This window comes from Oratosquilla oratoria, chromosome 1 (genome assembly GCF_046742065.1).
Source record: "Oratosquilla oratoria isolate Oo_2021 chromosome 1, ASM4674206v1, whole genome shotgun sequence".
Classification (NCBI taxonomy): domain Eukaryota; kingdom Metazoa; phylum Arthropoda; class Malacostraca; order Stomatopoda; family Squillidae; genus Oratosquilla; species Oratosquilla oratoria.
The window spans coordinates 128,865,561-128,877,720 of record NC_134777.1 but is presented as its reverse complement, the minus strand read 5'-3'; the positions used below and the strand labels follow the sequence as shown (position 1 = coordinate 128,877,720).

Here is a 12,160-nt window from a genome sequence, read left to right as displayed (position 1 = left end):
TTGGTGATATCTGGCATCGTGCGCGCGAAATATGTAAACAAACTGACGATATCTCAGCTTATCTCAAAAAACTAAAACTATAAATTACGAGTGTTTGTAGTTGTAAACTGCAGTGACTAAAGTGATTTTGTGTGCATAGGATTTGTCACATTTTGCCGTGAGTATTCCACATTTCATTAGTAATTCCTGAAAGTAGAATGCAGAAATAACATCAAGGGACTTTTGATGTACTCATTTGAGAAATGACAAATGTTATTGAAATGAAAGAGTGCATTTTTAATTTATTTGTTTAAAGATTAGACTTAGCAACATATTCTACAGATAGTATTTTTGTTATATTAAAGTGATATGACATCTGTTTCATGTGACAATTAGTAGTTTTTGAGATTCACTCCCATATAAATAAGGGAGCTGGTTAGGATTACCAAGGTTTTTGTAAACTGGGCTGATTAACCTAATCTAATCCAACATAACAGAACCTTATATTTGGAGGTTGTATGTTCAGACAACTCCTACATATAATTTTTATTTCACTGTAGCAGAGCTGCATCCCAAGAACACCTCTTCCTTCCTAGTCTGCTGTATCTAAACTCGGAGTATCTCCCCCCCCCTCCATCTCTCCCCATAACTAGGCTGCATGCAGCACACTAACCATAATCCAGCTTACCATGCTTACCTTGTCAATGTTCTCCTGATCCCTCTACCTTACTTCACCTAAAGAAAATAGTCAAAGTCATGAAGCCTCTTACTTTAAGAATTATGTGGATTAAATTCAGTAACACAATGAATGGTAAGGGAATTATGCCAGTAAAACTGGATTCTGAAGATTGCTGCCAATATGTAGTACCTGAGGATATTGTTTATTATTTTAGCAGTATTTGAGTATAGATCTTATAATTATCAGATATTTTTGCTTGACTTTACTTTATACTTTATCCATCCTCTTGTACCATCTTGGGCATCGAGGGGGGAAAGAGTTTTCTGTCTCTGGGAAAATGGACCACTTGGATGGGTGGGATGTTGTGGGTCTTCAGGGTTTCTTTCACACCCCTCAATCCAGGTCTTCCTTGGTCTTCCTTTTTCCTTGTAACCTGATATTTTCTAAAAGGAGAAAGATATTGCAACATAGTAAAATGCATTCTTTGTATTGCATTCACAATATCAGTGGTATTCTCTGTAGAGACAATATTACATTGAGGAGAAGGAGATATTCATGTGGTAAATGAGAGGTTAAGAATGAGGGCAGCGGAACGGAGGGAGAGTAGAAGTTATAACATGATTGGTGTTCTTCTCTTGAGTGGAGGTTAGTCTCCAGTCACCAATGACATTGTATGGATGTAGCATGGAATCTATCATCGCTTAGTAAATATGGTTGACTTGGGGTTATTGTCAAACTTTGTAAGCTGGCTCTACTGATATTTTGATGTAATTCAAATTAATTTACCCTTAGTTCTGCTGGAAGCTATATCTTATGAATATTTGTAAAAGAAAATTGAATTAAGTTTCATGAATGAAGTGGCTTCACTTAACAGTGACGTGGGGCCGGGGGCATAGCCCCCATACTGGAAAGGTTATAATTCCCTAGGAACCTCCCCCTCTTCCCCCCTTTTTAATGAACTTGTTTTTGTCCTATGTTGGGATCCTAGTTATAGACCTACAATAAACGCCCAAAATATGGCATCCATTGATACCATAAGTTATGAAAATTGGTGTCTCATTATGATCTACCTGCTGGAATCAATGACAGGTGTATATATGTTTTCTGTGGTACAGACATCAGAGAGGAGCATCTCCCTAGGGCTGCCATAGGGATGAGAAAAGTAATATGAAAAGAAAAGTCCCTCCTGGTGTTTAATTGGTCCACTGCCCCAGGTCTTTGTTGCTGGAGAGCCATACTTCTCAGGTAACCCATTGGCCACACATCTGGGTGGAAGTGGGGTATGTTGATGTGAATTCTGCCTAAGATGTTTATGTGTAATAGTGTCCCTGTTGATGTGACGATCTTTCTTGATTTTGTATTTTCCTCTACAGCAGTAGTTTCTTGTTTGTTGTCTGCTCTCCACACATTGATACCCTACCTTATATATGATATCTCGCATCTCCCCCCCAGAGGTGCAGCCCCAAGGGGATGGCACTTGTTCTCCATACTGGGCCTTGATCTTTTTTTCTATCATCTACAATTTATTTACTACATTTTTCACAGCAAGAGAACTGATAGGTAGTAACACTTCTCCTCCTACTAGCCAGTAATACAAAGCCAGTTAAAGGATTACAAAGGGGGAGCATGCTGACAGGAGACCTTTTGGTCCATAACTAGCTTGGATGCAGAAAAAAATATAATAATGATAAATAAATAAATGAATAAATAAAAGATAAATAAATAAAATAAAATAAGTAAAAGAAAATAACAATTATAATAATATAGATAACACAAACAACAGTCCAAAGTTTCTTGCCAGAGAAATGAATGGACTAAGGACCATTTCTGGGTGTTGTGGGACCTCAGCTAGATTTAGTATTTCATTAGCAATAACCAGTGCTTCTAGACTTGGAAAGAGTATCAGACCAAAGAGGTGGAGCCGTGGAGGCCGTGAAGGAAGATTTAAAGAGGGCGGAAGAAAGGAAGGATAGTGGAAGATGGAAAGAGGTCCATCTTCTTTTCTGAATGAAGACGAGTCTCATACTTTGTGACTTGGGTCCATAGTTATGCTTTCTTTCTTTTTGGGAACCTGCAGAGGCTACTCACAGTTGGCATAATGTGCAGGGGAATTAAGGTCGAGGGACATAATTTGGACCAGGAATGGGGTTAGGATAAGGGATAAGGATGGGATCAAAATTGGGATTAGGATATAGATTAGGATTGAGGAGAGGGAGGTAGTGATGGGTGATCCTATTTCTAAAAGTATCGAGAGTGGGACTGTTAGCTACGTGAGATGGGAGATGATTCTACTATTGGATGCTGCGGGAGAAGAAGGAGCACTTAGATACATTAGTACTTGTTTGGTATGTGTGGTATTTCAGGTTGTGACTGCCTCTGGTTGTATGTGTATTTGTTGGGTATAAATAAACTTCTTTGTTTATATCAACTGAAGTCCAGAAAATTTTGGCAAATTTATAAAGGAAATAGGTAAGAATTGGTTTACTAATAGGGTGGTCGATGAATGGAATAAACTTAGTAACCATGTAGTAAGTGCTGAAACTATCAGTTGTTTTAAGAAATGATTAGACAACTTTATGGATGGGGATGTCAGTTGGTGGTGGATACAGAGCTGCCTAGTGTAGGCCTTTTGGTCTCTTACAGTCTCCTTCATTCTTATGTTCTTATGTTAACACAAAATCTACACAGAGCGTTCACTATGTGAGGAGGGACCACAGGTCAGGGGTCCAAATAAAGATAATTGAGGTTGTGTTTGATTGATGGATTGATTAATTGATTTGCATGCTTAGAAAACATAAAGCACAGAAGAACATGTCAACCAGGATGAAAGTTATCTCCTTGATTGTTATCAGAAGAAAAATTCTTTTTAATCCGTGAACACATAAATGGTGGTGGGGGGGGGTTCCTTCAGCGGAATAGAATTGTGTACTGGGTAAAAGCAACAAGAAGTTGTTGTTGTTGTTGTCGTTCCCTAGACTGTCTGTCCGAGCAGTCCCGTCTCCCCAAGGAATGCTACAGCCGAAACTGGGTTTTCCCACAAATCCTTTATAGAGTGTATGTTGTGTTGTTTGCGTGCATGATTGTGTATAATGCAGTCTTCCATTAAGCTACCAGAAGAGGCTGGATGACCGTATTGTGAACAGCAACAAGAAGTAAACATGAATGACTGGTTCTCTACTTTTTAACTGAGAGAGACTTGAGCCTCTAGGCATTTTGGATAAGGGTTCCCTGATCTGAATGAAATCCCTGGTAACAGAGAGAGAGTGAGTGAGTGAATGAGTGAGTGAGTGGGTAGCTGTCGCTCTCAACTGGTTTCTGGCCCCAACTGTAGACCAGGTACTGATCTCTCAGTGTTACACTTCTGTATGGAGATGGGAGGCATCTGGGGACATGTTGGAAGAAGTCCTGGGTCCTTTTATGAATCTCCGTCTTCTTCTGAACAGTAGTGATGCCTCTTGAGGGCACATTGTGGTTGCAAACTTCACCCCTTCCACCCCTCAACTGGTTAAGATGTTCAGTATATAATCTTGACAGGAAGGCAATCTTTTTTGTATATGATTGATGTATGATATTATATATAGTATATGATATATATGATTGAAGTCGATTATTATTCCTGAATGTTTATTAACTTGTATGAAATGTAGTAATATTAGACACTTGTGTTGTAGTCTCATAGCAAGATCAATAAGATTGACCAAATTTAGTCTGTTAGTAATTGTTAGTGAAATGACAGTAAATATTTAACTGAATATTTCAGGGTCCTCCTTTGGCCAAATAAGATTATGCCGTGTGAGTATGAACAGATGTTCATGGCGATGTTATTATTTTTAATAGTGAGTTGGTTTAATTGATTAAGTTTTGCATCATGAGGTCCTCCAATTGGAGGGATGGTGCCACCTGACAAAAGATTTTTTGAAACAGCAAAGTTAATGTAGTACTGTGTCCTCTTGTTCGACAGGGCTCAAGCATCTGCTGCAAATAGCTATGCTCTAATCAATTTAGGTAGTGATGTTAATGATAATAGTAATAGTAATTATTATTATTATTGTTATTATTTTCATTATTATCATTATTATTGTTGTGACAAATATTATTATTATTATTATCATTATTATTATTATTATTATTATTATTGTCATGATTATAAGTTATTATTATCATTATTATTGTCATAACTATTATTATCATTATTATAGTTATTATTATTGTCATTATTATTATTATTATCATTATTGTTATTATTGTTATTATTATTATTATTATCATTATTATTATTGTCATAATTATTGATATATTATTATTACAGTATTATTATTGTTATTGTAGTAGTAGTAGTAGTAATGATTAATGTGTTCTTACCTTTTGGGAAGGAGGGAGTTTTCCTTTGACAGAATGAAATGATCAGGAGGGAGCCAGAGTAAAAGTCTCATTGTTGTTCCCAAAGAGGATAACATAAGCACTGTGGGTTAACCTCGTTTCCGTGTTGATGCCTTTGCACCCGAATAAAATCAAGTGTTAACCGGGTCATGGAAGTGTATCAAATCGCAGTTAATCGAGATGATTGTAACAGTAGAACTATTTTTTTTTTATTTCTATCAATTTTTTTTATGCTATTATTATTATTATATTATTATTGTTATTATTATTATTATTATTATTATTATTATTATTATTATTGTTATTATTATTGTTAGTTATTATTATTGTTATTATTATTATTGTTAGTTATTATTATTGTTATTATTATTATTATTATTACAGTGCCAACAGCACTGTATGGGGCAGAAACGTGGAACATAAGAGAAGAAGAGAGAAGGAGTTTGAATGTGTTTGAGATGAGGTGTCTGAGAAGTATGGTGGGGGTTACTAGGCTGGATAGAGTGAGAAATGAGGAGGTGAGGAGGAGAACAGGGGTGAAAAAGGATTTGGGAGATAGGGTTGATGAAAGAATATTAGGATGGTTTGGACACATGGAAAGAATGAGTGAAGAAAGACTAGTAAAAGAGGTATGGAAGGCAGATGTGGAGGGAGTGAACATGAGGGGACGTCCTAGGATGAGGTGGATGGATGGGGTGAAGGGGGCTTTGGGGAAGAGGGGAATGTCTGTTGAGGAAGGAAGGGATAGGACGGAAGACAGAGGTGAGTGGAGAATGGTTGTATATGGATGATGTTGTGACTGCATGAGGAGGAATGGGCGGGGGGTGGGGGTGGGGGGGTAGTATGTGTGAGTAAATTTTGACGCAGCCCGAAGGGATTTCTCCCCGTCCTCGCCTTATATGCAAAGGGGGACGGAGAGGGGGGGTCGCCGATTAAATGAAGCGGCCTTGCTGTGGATGTACTGTGTCTTGCGACACTGCTTCTGACCCAGGGCGGTGGGCAGGGTGCAGGGATGACCCGTCATCCAGGAGGTGCTCAGATGAGAGGAAGGGTGGGAGGGGTGTGGAGTGTATTTAGGGATGAAATGGGTGGGAGTGTTTTTATGCCTTTACCTTTTTGGCTACCTCCCTTGGAAGGGGGAAAAAGCCTTGGTATATAATTTTTTTATTTTTTATTATTATTATTATTATTGTTATTATTGTTATTATTGTTGTTATTATTGTTGTTATTGTTGCTATTGTTGTTGTTGTTATTTTCATTATTATTTTCATCATTATATCCATTATGTATTTATTTATTTATTCATTTATTTATTTTATTTTTATCAGCAGTAATTGGTTATTCTGCCCTAGGGGACAACGTTACATCAAAAAGTTGTCATGGGAGATGTAAAGGGAAGGATGAAGGAGCAGAATTACAGAAATTGAGTGACCAACATTCATTTTTTGAGTGGAGACTAGTCTCCACTCATAAAAGAATGGTGTGTGACTCTGGTCCGTAGGGATGTCACTTGATTATTTTTTATATATTTTGTTCTGGTCAAAGCAAGACAGTTTCTTTGTATCAAATAGTAATGATAATAGTTAATAATGATAATAATGATAATAATAATGATAATAATAATGATTAATAATGATAATAATAATAATAATAATAATGATAATAATAATAATGATAATTATAATAATAATTATATGAATGATACTAATAATGATAATAATGATAATAATAATAACGATAATAGTGATAATAACTGATAATTGTAATAATGATAATGATAATAATAGTAATGATGATGATAGTAATAAAAATGTCAATTATGAATAAAAAACAAATGGTTATCGTCATCACTATCATCTGGGAGTCTAAGATTCAGTATTTTGTATAATTAATTGGAGCTGATTCAAGGTGATTTTGTTTTGATTTAATTTAATTTCTTACGTCTGTTGGTGCTTATCACTATCCTGGTAATTCCTCTCTTTCTTAATCCCATTTCGCTCCATTGTTCGTTCTTCCTTATTTTTATCGTTTATTCTCTCCTCTGTCTTCCTCTATTGAGCTGCATTTTCTTCCTTCCTTCCTTCCTTCTTTCCTTCCTTCCTTCCTGACTTCCTTTCTTTTATTTCTTTTTTCATTCTCTCTTTCTATTTTCTTCTATTCTTTCCTCCCCTTTTCCGTCCCCATCCTTATCCGCCTTTTTCGTCATTTCTCTCTTTCTTCCTTTTCTTCTTCTTCTTCTTCTTCTTTTTTTTCATTCCCTTTGGTAGTGGCTCTTTGTTTTTATTTTTTTATTCTATTTTTTATTTACTTTTGCTTCTCTCACTCGCGTGTGCGTGCGTGTGTGTGTGTGTGTGTGTGTGTGTGTGTGTGTGTGTGTGTGTCGCCGTTCTTTGTCTCCTTCCCTTCTTCCTCCTTTGTACGAACTACATCCCTCTCCCCCTCTCCCCCTCCCCCTCTCCCCCTCCTCCTCCCCCCTCTCCCCCTCCTCCTCCCCCCTCTCCTCCCATCCCGGCATGATGACCTTCGTCCCTGCTACTGGGTGCGTGGTCTCTCTCTCTCTCTCTCTCTCTCTCTCTCTCTCTCTCTCTCTCTCTCTCTCTCTCTCTCTCTCTCTCTCTCTCTCTCTCTCTCTCTCTCTCTCTCTCTCTCTCTCTCTCTCTCTCGTGTTCTCTTTCGCTCTCTCCCCTTCTCTCGCTCTTCTCGTTTTTCTCATTATCTTACTCTCTCTTGCTCTCTCTTTCTCTCTCTCTCTCTCTCTCTCTCTCTCTCTCTCTCTCATTCGTTCTCTCTCGCTCTCCTCCCCTTTCTCGCTCTCTTCTCTTGCTTTCTCTTCCTTTCTCTCTTCCCCTGTTTCTCTCTCTATCCCTCCACTCTCTCCTTTTCCCTATCCCTCTCCCTTCCCCTCCCCCTCCCCTCTCCCCACTCCTTCTCCCTCTCCCCACTTCTCCCTTTTCCTCTTCCTCTCCCTCACTTTCTCCCCCTCCCTCACTTTCTTCTCCCTCACTTTCTCTCCCTCCCTCTGCCCCCTCCCTCACTTTCTCTCCCTCCCTCTGTCCCCTCCCTCCCTCTGCCCCCTCCCTCTTCCCCTCCCTCTTCTCCTTCTCCTTCTCTGTCCCTCTCTCCATCTCGCTCTCTCCCTCGGTCTCTCTCCCTCGGTCTCTCTCTCTCTCTCTCTCTCTCTCTCTCTCTCTCTCTCTCTCTCTCTCTCTCTCTCTCTCTCTCTCTCTCTCTCTCTCTCTCTCTCTCTCTCTCTCTCTCTCTCTCTCTCTCTCTCTCTCTCTCTCTCTCATGCGCGCGCACACACACACACACACACACACACACACACACACACACACACACACATACACATACACACACACATTTTGTATGTATTTGCGTTTGTGTGTGGTTTATTATCATTTCCCCCTTGATGGTAAACGTCAACACACACTATAGAATAGTTCCTCCTTTGGCAATCGTTCTCTTTGGTAGTATTTACCCATTTTCTATGATTCCAGTGTTTAGACACGTTTTTTGAAATCCAGTCCAATAGTCGATAACTGCCGTTCGCAAATATATTTGTGTAGTACATTGCATTAATTTTATATTAATTTCTACGACATGGGGCCTACCTTGAGCTGAATGATATCGTTTAAAGAGAGAGAGAGCGTGTTGGTGAAAGAGAGTAATTTCAAAAATTATTTTTCTTTTGTCGGCTGTTTTTGCAATGAATAGATTCATCCGAGTTTAGACATAATACAGTTGATGTCGTCGAGCATCGTGATGATCGTTTCTTTGGCTTTCTAAATAGAGTTGATGCTGAAGTTCTTTTTATATTTGAACTCAAAAAAATGAAATTGTGACTCAGATATTTTGTATAGTTATTGTCTTCTGCACAATACATTGAAAAGACAAAAAGAAAGAAAAAGAAACGAGCGACATAACGTCATCGAGTGTGACGCCATCGAATGTGATGTCATAGAATGTGACGTCATCGATTGTGACGTGATTAAATATGACGTCATCGAGCGTGACGTCATAGACACTTTTTTTTTTTTTTTTACTTTACTGAGATGCTGTGTTCCACGAATACACAGTTTCCTTTACCGTTAAATGGTGTGTGGTGTTAAATTAATTTTGAACAACGTTTCGTTCATTTTCGCTGCCGTTACACACCGTTATTTGTATGCTCTGTTTACTATTCCGTGAATGCAATGTGCCGTTACACACCTTTGTGTAAGCGTTACATACTTCCACGTTGCCGTTACATCCCTATACGATACCTTTAACAGGCCCCCCGGGAATTGAAAAATTAATAGTAATAATGATAATAATAATAATATTTTTTTTGTCCGTTGGAAAAACAGAGACAAAATAATGACAACAATTCCTGTTTTTTTTTTTTTTTTTTTTTTTTTTTTTTTTTTTTTTACATTATTACATCAAAATACAGAACCTTTCATTAGAGCATTGTACGATAAGTCTGGCAATAAGAGCATTAACATATTAACAGTAGATTTATCAATTGATTTTTTACATTTAATTTTTTTTATACGCAATGCATATGGATACAGTCGATTTTATGCATTCAACCTAACCTAACCTAACCTTACCTAACCTAACCTTTATTTCACTGTTGATATTCGGCGTACTGGGGTGACGATTCTTCAGGTGGGCTCTCATGGGGTGACGATTCTTCATGTGGGATCTCATGGGGTGACGATTACTCATGTGAGCGTTCTGGGGTGACGGTTCTTGATGTGGGCATTCTGGGGTGACAGTTCTTCAGGTGGGATCTCATGGGGTGACGATTCTTCATGTGCGCGTTCTGGGGTGACGAATCTTCGTGTGGGTTCTCATGGGGTGACGATTCTTCATGTGGGCGTTCTGGGGTGACAGTTCTTCCTGTGGGCGTTCTGGGGTGACGAATCTTCTTGTGGGCGTTCTGGGGTGACAGTTCTTCCTGTGGGCGTTCTGGGGTGACGAATCTTCTTGGGGTGTTCTGGGGTGACAATTCTTCATGTGGGCGTTCTGGGGTGACAATTCTTCATGTGGGCGTTCTGGGGTGACGATTCTTCATGTGGGATCTCATGGGGTGACGATTCTTCATGTGGGCGTTCTGGGGTGACAGTTCTTGTGGGTGTTCTGGGGTGACAGTTCTTCATGTGGGCGTTCTGGGGTGACAATTCTTCATGTAACCCAAACAATCGTATTTGCACACAAACGTACAAACATGAAGACAGCAGTCATTCGAATTCGACCAATGATAAGCTGTTAGCGTCACACCCTTGCAACTCACTGGTATTTGGTTAAATTGTAGCGTGAAAATCGTCTCGGCCAGTTGTGTGTTTTATTGTGCATCGTTTTGTGTTATTTGAACTCACAGCCTTGTAAATGATCCTTTTTTTGTCTATAAATTGTATATTATCTTGTCTAATTTTGTCTAATAAATTGCATTTAGTGACGTTTTATTAGATAATTTTAATTGAAGCAAATGCGGCCCTCATGACAAGTTAAACGTAATGATATTGTCCTCGGGGAACTTTGAGTTTGACATGCCTGCCCTAGAAAGTCTGAAAATATCCGGCTTTTTCATGGCCAGTAGAAAATATATACATATACATATATATATATACATATAATATGAATATATATATATTTATATATATATATGTATATATACATATATACATATATGTATATATATACATATATATACATATATATATATATATATATATATATATGTATATATATACATATATATATATATACATATATATATATGTATATATATACATATATATATATACATATATATATATATACACATATATATACATATATATATAAATATATAAGTAAAAATAAATAGATAAATGAAAACGGTAATGTCCAGAATAGTACAATCTAGAATTTCTGGGAAATTTCTTCTCCGCTGTATAGGCAGCACCGGAAAAGGTGGGAAAAGTGAGATTTCGGGTGGCGCCGTCTATTAATTACTTAAATACTCAGCCAAGTTTGGTTAGGTTATGTTAGGTTGTATTTATGTAAAGAAAGCCATTAATGCCATTAAGCCATTAGGCCCTAATGCAATATTGAATTTCTAGAAAAAATCTTTATTGTATAGCCAGCATCGACAAAGGTGGGGCCGTCTAATAATCACTTAATAATTACTTAAATAATTACTTAAATGCTTAATTAGTACTGAGAAATACTTTATAATTACTTAGATACTCAGCCAAGTTTGGTTAGGTCATGTTAGGTTGTATTTTTGTTGGTTATTGCATATTGCATAATCGGCAAACTATGCAGTATGCAATAACTGGCTTATTGTTTAACTTAACTTATTGTTTTTTATATAATTGTTTTTTTTTCTTGAAGAATTTGGCTATTATTTCATTTTTTAGTCCTTTTCTGAAATTTGGCCATTTTTTCCAGAAAAATTAATGGCGAATCGTAAATGAGAATATGGGCACAGTTACCTGTCTGGTAAATCTAAAAAAAAAAAAAAAAAAAAGTAAAAAATTCCAAAATTACATACTTTTCAGCCGTTACACCCCCCTCCGTTGCCGTTACCTATATCGCAGTTGCTGTTACACTTCTCTCCGTTGCCGTTACGTATATAAGCTGCCTTTAAATATATACAGTATAGATTAACGTTACTATTATATATGTTACCGTTAATTTTATGTTCGTTGGCGTTACGCTTATTTCGTTGCAGTTACAAACATCTCCTTTCCGTTGCACTTCTCACCGTTGCCGTGACACACATCTCCGTTTCCGTTACACTTCTCACCGTTGCCGTGACACATATCTCCGTTTCCGTTACATTTCTCACATTTTCCGTGACACATATCTCCGTTTCCGTTACACTTCTCACCGTTGCCGTGACATATATCTCCGTTTCCGTTACACTTCTCACCGTTGTCGTGGCACACATCTCAGTTTCCGTTACACTTCTCACCGTTGCGGTGACACATATATCCGGTTCCGTTACACTTCTCTCCGTTGCCGTTACACTTCTCACTGTTGCACGCGGAAACAAAGGATGGTCATTTGTTGGCACTAGGGTTCCGAGTATTGCTCTTTATTGCTCTTTAGAACAAAGGCCGGCTGCTCTTTATCATTTGTGGGAAG

General features: G+C 37.9%; 1 protein-coding gene across 4 annotated transcripts in view; it reads left to right on the top strand.

Annotated features, from left to right (window-relative positions):
• The window catches only part of LOC143026851 (betaine-homocysteine S-methyltransferase-like), a 175,586-nt gene continuing 163,426 nt past the window's right edge, over positions 1-12,160 (top strand). For all 4 annotated transcript variants that reach the window (XR_012966537.1, XR_012966536.1, XM_076187643.1 and 1 more), the window contains exon 1: positions 1-157. The gene's annotated coding sequence lies outside the window, so the exon portion shown is untranslated. The remainder of the gene's footprint in view (positions 158-12,160) is intronic.